The 8826-nt window shown below is 39.7% G+C and overlaps 1 pseudogene; it reads right to left on the minus strand.

The window, feature by feature from the left end:
- Nucleotides 1–7269: 7269 nt before the first annotated feature.
- On the minus strand, nucleotides 7270–8602 carry LOC111156972 (annotated as a pseudogene).
- Nucleotides 8603–8826: the final 224 nt, after the last annotated feature.

Below are 8826 nucleotides of genomic sequence, written 5' to 3' on the forward strand. Positions count from 1 at the left end.
GTGTTTTTCCATAATCAATATTGGATTTTACTTTTACACATTTTCAGGAGCCATGAACGTTGAGTGCCTGGCTTTGCTTTTGCTGTTTTAATACACTATTGTAGTGAATTCCATTCATAAGGTTCCCAAATACTAAACTAGCTTGCCTTTCCTGAAATCAACCTCACTTGGTCATGTTTAATTATTCTTTTATTGTCACTCTGGATCTTGTCATGTCTTGTTTGTTTGCTAATATTTTACCAAAGACCTTTACATTAATAGTCACAAGAGACATCAATCTACAGTTTTTTTTCCTTTCTATTGTTGTTTCATGGCAGATTTTGGCACTCATATCACCTTTACCTCATAAAAAACAGTGGCTTTTCTTGATCTAGAAAAGCTTGAAAACCAATGGAGTGATCAACTGATTAAGATCAAAAGGGCTCCAACACCAAAGAAATACAAACAATTACAAGAACATATTATGAGAAACTCTATCCCAGCAAATTTGACAATTTGGAAGAAATAGATGTATTCCTAGAGACATATAAACTACCACAACTGAACCAGGAAGAAATAGAAAACCTGAACAAACCCATAACCAGTAAGGAAATTGAAGCAGTCATCAAAAATTTCCCAACAAACTAGAGCCCAGGGCCAGATGGCTTCCCAGGGGAATTCTACCAAACATTTAAAGAAGAATTAATTCCTATTCTCCTGAAACTATTCCAAAAAGTAGAAATGGAAGGAAAGCTTCCAAATTCATTTCACGAGGCCAGCATTACCTTGATCCCAAAACCAGACAAAGAGCCCATCAAAAAAAAAAAAAAAAAAAAAGAATTACAGAGGCCCCTGGGTGGCTCAGTGGGTTGAAGCCTCTGCCTTTGGCTTGGGTCATGATCCCAGGGTCCTGGGATCGAGCCCCGAGTCGGGCTCTCTGCTCAGCAGGGATCCTGCTTCCTCCTCTCTCTGTCTCTGCCTGCCTCTCTGCCTACTTGTGATCTCTGTCTGTCAAATAAATAAATAAAATCTTAAAAAAAAAAAAAGAATTATAGACCAAGATCCTTGATGAACAGAGATGCGAAAATTCTCACCAAAATACTAGCCAATAGGATCCAACTGTACATTAAAATGATTATTCACCACGACCAAGTGGGATTTTTTCCTGGGCTGCAAGTTTGGTTCAACACCCGCAAATCAATGAATGTCATACAATACCTTAATAAAAGAAAGAACAAGGGACGCCTGGGTGGCTCAGTGGGTTAAGCCGCTGCCTTCGGCTCAGGTCATGATCCCAGCGTCCTGGGATCGAGTCCCACATCGGGCTCCTTGCTCAGCAGGGAGCCTGCTTCTCCCTCTGCCTCTGCCTGCCACTCTATCTGCTTGTGCTCACTCTCGCTCTCTCTCTCTCTCTCTCTCCGACAAATAAATAAATAAAATCTTTAAAAAAAAAAAAAAGAAAGAAAGAAAGAAAGAACAAGAACCATAAGATACTCTCAATAGATGCTGAAAAACCATTTGCCAAAGTACAGCATCCTTTCTTGATCAAAACTCTTCACAATGTAGGGATAGAGGGTACATACACCTCAATATGATCAAAGCCATCTATGAAAAACCCACAGCGAATACCATTCTCAATGGGGAAAAACTGAGAGCTTTTCCCCTAAGATCAGGAACACAGCAAGGATATCGACTATTACCACTGTTATTCAACATAGTACTAGAAGTCCTAGCTTCAGCAATCAGACAACAACAAAAAAAATAAAAATAAAAGGCACCCAAATCCACAAAGAAGAAGTCAAACTGTCACTCTTCACAGATGATAGGATACTTTATGTGGAAAACCCAAAAGAGTCCACTCCAAAACTGCTAGAACTCATACAGGAATTCGGTAAAGTAGCAGGATATAAAATCAATGCACAGGAATCAGTTGCATTTCTATGCACCAACAGCAAGAAAGAAGAAAGAGAAATTAAGGAGTCAATCCCATTTACAACTGCACCTAAAACCATAAGATACCTAGGAAAAAACCTAACCAAAGAGGTAAAGAATCTGTCCTCAGAAAACCATAAAGTACTCACGAAAGAAATTGAGTAAGACACAAAGAAATGGAAAAATGTTCCATGCTCATGGATTGGAAGAACAAATATTGTGAAAATGTCTGTGCTACCTAAAGCAATCTACACATTTAATGCAAAATACCATCAATTTTTTTTCAAAGAAATGGAACAAATAATCCTAAAATTTATATGGAACCAGAAAAGACCTCAAACAGGCAGAGGAATGTTGAAAAAGAAAGCCAAAGTTGGTGGCATCACAATTCCAGACTTCAAGTTCTATTACAAAGCTGTCATCATCAAGACAATATGGTACTGACACAAAAACAGACACATAGATCAGTGGAACAGAACAGAGAACCCAGAAATAGACCCTCAACTCTATTGTCAGCTAATCTTCAATAAAGCAGGAAAGAATGTCCAGTGGAAAAAAGATAGTCTCTTCAACAAATGGTGTGGGGAAAATTGGACAGCGACATGCAGAAAAATGAAACTGGACCATTCCCTTACGCCACACACAAAAATACACTCAAAAATGGGTGAAGAACCTCAATGTGAGACAGGAATCCATCAAAATTCTTGAGGAGAACACAGGCAGCAACCTCTTCAACCTCAGCCACAGAAACTTCTTCCTAGAAACATCACCAAAGGCAAGGGAAGCAAGGGCAAAAATGAACTATTGGGACTTCATCAAGATCAAAAGCTTTTGCACAGCAAAGGAAACAGTTAACAAAATCAAAAGACAACTGACAGAATGGGAGAAGATATTTGCAAATGACATATCAGATAAAGGGCTAGTATCCAAAATCTATAAAGAGCTTATCAAACTCAACACCCAAAGAACAAATAATGCAATCAAGAAATGGGCAGAGGACATGAAAGAAGACATCCAGATGGCCAACAGAGATATGAAAAAGTGCTCCACATCACTCGGCATCAGGGAAATACAAATCAAAACCACAATGAGATACCACCTCACACCAGTCAGAATGGCTAAAATTAACAAGTCAGGAAATGACAGATGTTGGTGAAGATGCAGAAAAAGAGGAACCCTCCTACACTGTTGGTGGGAATGCAAGCTGGTGAAACCATTCTGGAAAACAGCATGGAGGTTCCTCAGAAAGTTGAAAATAGAGCTACCCTACAACCCAGCAATTGCACTACAAGGTATTTACCCTAAAGATATAAATGTAGTCATCCAATGGGGCACGTGCGCCCAAATGTTTATAGCAGCAATGTCCACAATAGCCAAACTATGGAAAGAACCTAGATGTCCACCAACAGATGAATGGACAAAGAAGGGGTGGTATATATACACAAAGGAATACTATGCAGCCATCAAAAGAAATGAAATCTTGCCATTTGCAACAATGTGGATGGAACTAGAGGGTATTATGCTTAGCGAAATAAGTCAATCAGAGAAAGACAATTATCATATGATCTCCCTGATATGAGGAAGTGGAGATCACTTCCTCATATCAGGAAGTGGGGGGTTTGGGGGATAGGAAAGGAATAAATGATACAAGATGGGATTGGGAGGGAGACAAACCATAAGAGACTCTTAATCTCACAAAGTAAACTGAAAGTTGCCAGGGGGAGAGGGGGAGGGAGAGGGTGGTTGGGTTATGGACATTGGAGAAGGTGTGTGCTATGGTGAGTGCTGTGAAGTGTGTAAACCTGGTGATTCACAGACCCATACCCCTGGGGCTAATAATACATTATATGTTGATTAAAAAATTATAACAAAAAGATCAAAAGAGCTTCCTTGGGAAAATATTTGTACGTCATAGGTGAAGAGAGAGCCAGCTCCCCCCAACTTCTCTTTTTTTTTTCTAGTATAATTCATCTCTTTAAGCTTTCAGACCCTTCTGGGGCCAACCTTAGAACTTTAGCTTTTCTAGAATTAAATATTTTTATCAAAGTTTTTTTTAAAGATTTTATTTATTTATTTCACAGACAGAAATCACAAGTAGGCAGAGAGGCAGGCAGGGTGGGGGGAAGGAGGCTCCCTGCTGAGCAGAGAGCCTGATGTGGGACTTGATCCCAGGACCCTGAGATCATGACCCAAGCTGAAGACCCCACCCACTGAGCCACCCTGGTGCCCTTTAATCAAAGTTTTTAAAAATTTATTTGGGTGGTTGACCAAAAACACCTCCTATCAGTTTCTTTAATTTCTGAGATTATTTCTCGATTCTTTTTTTTTTAATTTCACCCATTTCTGCCTTTTCCCTGGCAAAAATTAATGAATGCTGCAACACTGTTCACAGTAGCCAAAAGGTGGAAGCATTCCAAACATCCACCAACAGATGAGTGCATAAACAAATGTGATTATACATACAAGGAATATTGTTCAGACATAGAAAGTCATGGAGGTGATCTATGTTACGAAGTGGATGAACCTTGAGGACATCATGTTAAATGAAATAAGCCAGACAAAAAGGGACAGATCTTGTATGATTCCATTTAGAGGAAATACCTAGAATATGCAAATTCATGGAGAAAAACAACATTAGCATTTACCATGAGCTGGGAGGAGGGAGAATGGAGAGCTATTGCTTAATGGGTACAGAGTTGCTGTTTAGGGTGATGAAAATATCTTGAAAATAGTGATGATCATTGTATAACACTGTGAATATAATTAATGCCACACTAATATATATGTCATTAATACAGCAAATTTATGTTCAATATATTTTCCTACAACCCAGAAAATACAAAAACACTAGTTCAAAAGAATATGCACACCCCTCTGTTTACTTTAGCATCATTTACAATAGCTAAATTGTGGGAAGAACCCAAGTGTCCATTGAACAATGAATGGATAAAGAATATATATACAATGGAATATTACTCAGCCATAAAAAAGAATGAAATCTTGGGGCACCTGGGTGGCTCAGTGGGTTAAGCCGCTGCCTTCGGCTCAGGTCATGATCCCAGGTCCTGGGTTCGAGCCCCACATTGGGCTTTCTGCTCAGCGGGGAGCCTGCTTCCTCCTCTCTCTCTGCCTGCCTCTCTGCTTACTTGTGATTTCTCTCTGTCAAATAAATAAATAAAATCTTTAAAAAAAAAAAAAAAAGAATGAAATCTTGTCATTTTCAATTACCTGGATGGAGCCAGTGAGTATGAGGCTAAGCAAAGTAAGTCAGAGAAATATTAATACCACGTGATGTTACTCACATGTCACTCTAAGAAAGAGAATGAACAAAGAGGGGGAAAGGGACCAAAGAATAGATTCCTAACTACAAAGAACAAATTGATGGTTACTAGAGGGCAAATAGATGAGGAATAGATAAAACAAATGATATGGATTAAGAGTACACTCATCCTGATGAACATTGAGTAATATATGTAATTGTTGATTCATTATATTGTACACTGGAAACTGTAACAATGTATATAACCATACTGAAAGTAAAATTAATTTTTTTAATTTCAAAAAAATGAGAATAACCAACAGTTTTAATATTTTATTCAGATGCAACTTGGAGACTTAGTTTTGCCATTTTAAAAATTCTTTTAATTCATTAACTTTTGCTTTTATCTTTATTAATTTTTTTAAAAGATTTTATTTATTTATTTGATAGAGAGAGAGATCACAAGTAGAGAGGCAGGCAGAGAGAGGAAGCGAAGCAGACTCCCCGCTGAGCAGAAAGCCTGATGTGGGGCTCGATCCCAGGACCCTGGGATCATGACCTGAGCCAAAGGCAGAGGCTTAACCCACTGAGCCACCCAGGTGCCCCTCTTTATTAATGTTTTATTCTGTTTTCTCCAATGCACATTATTTTATAAATTATGGTATTTGATGTTTAAAATTCACTTACTTTGATTCTTAATTTTTAAATATTTAATGCTATGAATTTTACTCTAAATGCTGCTTTACCGAGATCTCAGTCTCCAGTATGTTGTTTTAATTTTTGTTTTTTTTCTAAATATTTTGCAATTTCAGTTTTAAGAATTTAAACAGTATTCTTTTGTTTCCAAAAGGTAAGGTTTTTTTTTCTTCTGTTTTTATTATTAATTTTTTATTTCATTGCATTGTCAGAAAATATTGTCTATTTCTACTTGGGAGAATTGATTGCAATTTTCTTTACAGCTTGATATATAATTTGCATGACTTCTTCAATGATACATGAAAGCACAGTACAGTGTTTTCTGAGTACATGCCTTAATGTGTATCTGTAAAAGCTAACTTATTCATTTTGTCATTCAAAGTGTCCATATTCTTACTTCCTTTTTTTTTTTTTTTGTACTTTATCAGTAGTTAAAAGGTAAGAATTAAAGTTTTCTATTATTAAAACATTTCTATCTATTTCTGTTTCCTTTAACTTTGGCACTGTGGTTTCCATGACAACTCTTTTATCACATTAAATTGCATCATGATTTACCATTATCAAGTGCCCTTTTTACCTAATTTAATACTTTTATTCTGAATACAACCATATAGTTATGATTGCTGCTTTCTCTCTTCCTCTCTCTTGCTCTATTGGCATTTGCTTCTTTTATCTCTGTTCATTGGTTTGGGCTGCCCTAAGAAATACCATAGACTGGGTGACTCTAAAAACAAAAATGTATTTTATCACAGCTGTGGAGGCTAGAAAATCCAAGATGAGAGTGCCAAATAGCCACATTCTGTTAAGATCTCGCTTCCTGGCTTGGGGACTACCACCTTCTGTGTCTCCACATGGCAAAGACAATGTTTTAGTGTCTCTTTCTCTTCCTGTAAGGGCACCAGCTCTATCAGATCAGGGCCCCACTCTTTGGAACACATTTAACCTTAATAACTCTTTGTAAGCCCTATCTGCAATATATAACCACATAGAGAGATTAAGGCTTCAACATTTGAATTGGGAGGGGGGGCGGGATTCACGCTACAGCAATGTCTGCCCAACTCTCTACATCTTCAGCCTTCATGGGCTTCACTGTTTTACACACACCTCCTGTATCACTCATAACTGGATTCCACTCTCTCTGTAACTGTGAGTCTCTTAATAGGTGAGTAGAACAATTAACATTTATTTTTATGGTCATATGTTCGGTCAAATTTGGGTACTCATTTTTTTTTCTTTCTTAAAGCCTTTACTTTGAAACATGATGGAAAAATCTTACAGGTACCCATGGAAAAGTAAGATATGATCACAGCTAAAATGAAGACAATCTAACCAGAAAGCTTGAATCCCTGTCAGCTAATGTCGAAGATAAAGTTGTGAGGGTAACATGCTGAAAGGAACGGTAATTAGTACTCCTCTCCTTCTTCTTCACCCTCTCCTTCAACAGAATCCACACCAATCTCCTCATAATCCTTCTCAAGGGCTACCATGTTCTCACGGGCCTCAGTCAACTTTCCTTCCTCCATGTCCTCACCTACATATTAGTGAACAAAGGCACACTCGGCATACAACAGGTCAAACTTGTGGCCCAGAAAAGACCAGGCCTCAGCAATGGCTGTGGAGTTGCCCAGCATGCACACAACTCTGTACTTGAGCTAGGTCTCCACCAGGCACCATATGGGAGGCTAATAATTAATGCCCACTTTGAAGCCAGTGGAGTGCCAGTCCACAAACTGGATGCTGTGCTTGGTCCTGATGGTGGCAATGGCAGAACTGACATCTTTGGGAACCACATCACCACAGCACAATAGGCAGTAAGCCATGTATTTACCATGGTGGGAGTCCCATTTCACCATCTAGTTGGCTGGCTCAAAGCACACATTGGTCATCTGTGCTACAGAAAGTGGTTCATGGTAGGCTCTCTCAGCAGAGATGATGGACCTATGTGGTCAGAGGAAAGTGGGTATAGAGATAGGGCAACAGGTTGGTTTGAAATTCTGTCAGATCAGCATTCAGGGTTCCATCACATCTGAGGGAAACAGTGATGGAAAACACAATCTGGCTAACAAGGCGGTTAAGGTTAGAGTAGGCCGGGCGTTCCATACAGAGGTTTCTATGACAGACTTCAGAGATGACCTTATTGTCCACCGTGAAGGCACAATCACAGTGCTTCCGGGTGGTGTGGGTAGTGAGGATGGAGGTGTAGGGGCTCAACTCCAGCTGTGGAAACTTGAGGGGTTGCATAAATGAGAACTCCAACTTGGACACCTTGCCATAATTGGTCAAAAGAAGTTCCACCGGCACAGAGGTTCCGCCTTCAAAACTGTGGAAAACCAAGAAGCCCTGAAGATCTGTGCACGGTCAACCCGTTTCCAAAATTCAATCCAAGACAAAGTCAGTCGTCTCCTTGCCAACCATGTAACACCCTCGGGCACAGTTATTGGCAGTATCTTCCTTGCCTGTGATGAGAAGCTCAGAGTAAAAGAGCTGGCAGTAGGTGCCAGTGTGAAATTCATCGGTGACAGTGGGTTCCAGATTTACAAACAGTGCCCTGGGGACAAAGCCTGCCAGACCCTGTCTCACTGAAGGAGGTGCTGGAGTCATCTCCTCCCCAGCGGTCTTGTCACCTGGCATCTGGCTGTTGAGCTGGATGCCATGGTCCAGGCAATAGAGTTCCCAGCAGGCATTGCTGATCTGCACAGCAGCCTGGTCAGCGTGGGTGGAGATACACTCACGCATGGCAGCTATTGCTTAGCAGGCACAGGTGACAGGAGCAGACCCGGGGTCCGGGTTACCCTCTGCAATAAGCTAAGAGTCTGGGTAAGTAACACACGCTGGTACTCATATTTTATGTTCTGATTCCCTTCTCTTGCTTTTGATATTCCACTGTGTGATCTGTTTTGTTAAAATGCCAGCTCGATTCCCCCCAACCTTTTAGCAGTTTGCTTTTTGCTGTCTAAATG

This window comes from Enhydra lutris, unplaced genomic scaffold (genome assembly GCF_002288905.1).
Source record: "Enhydra lutris kenyoni isolate GAN:26980312 unplaced genomic scaffold, ASM228890v2 scaffoldscaffold50, whole genome shotgun sequence".
In the NCBI taxonomy this organism is placed as follows: Eukaryota; Metazoa; Chordata; class Mammalia; order Carnivora; family Mustelidae; genus Enhydra; species Enhydra lutris.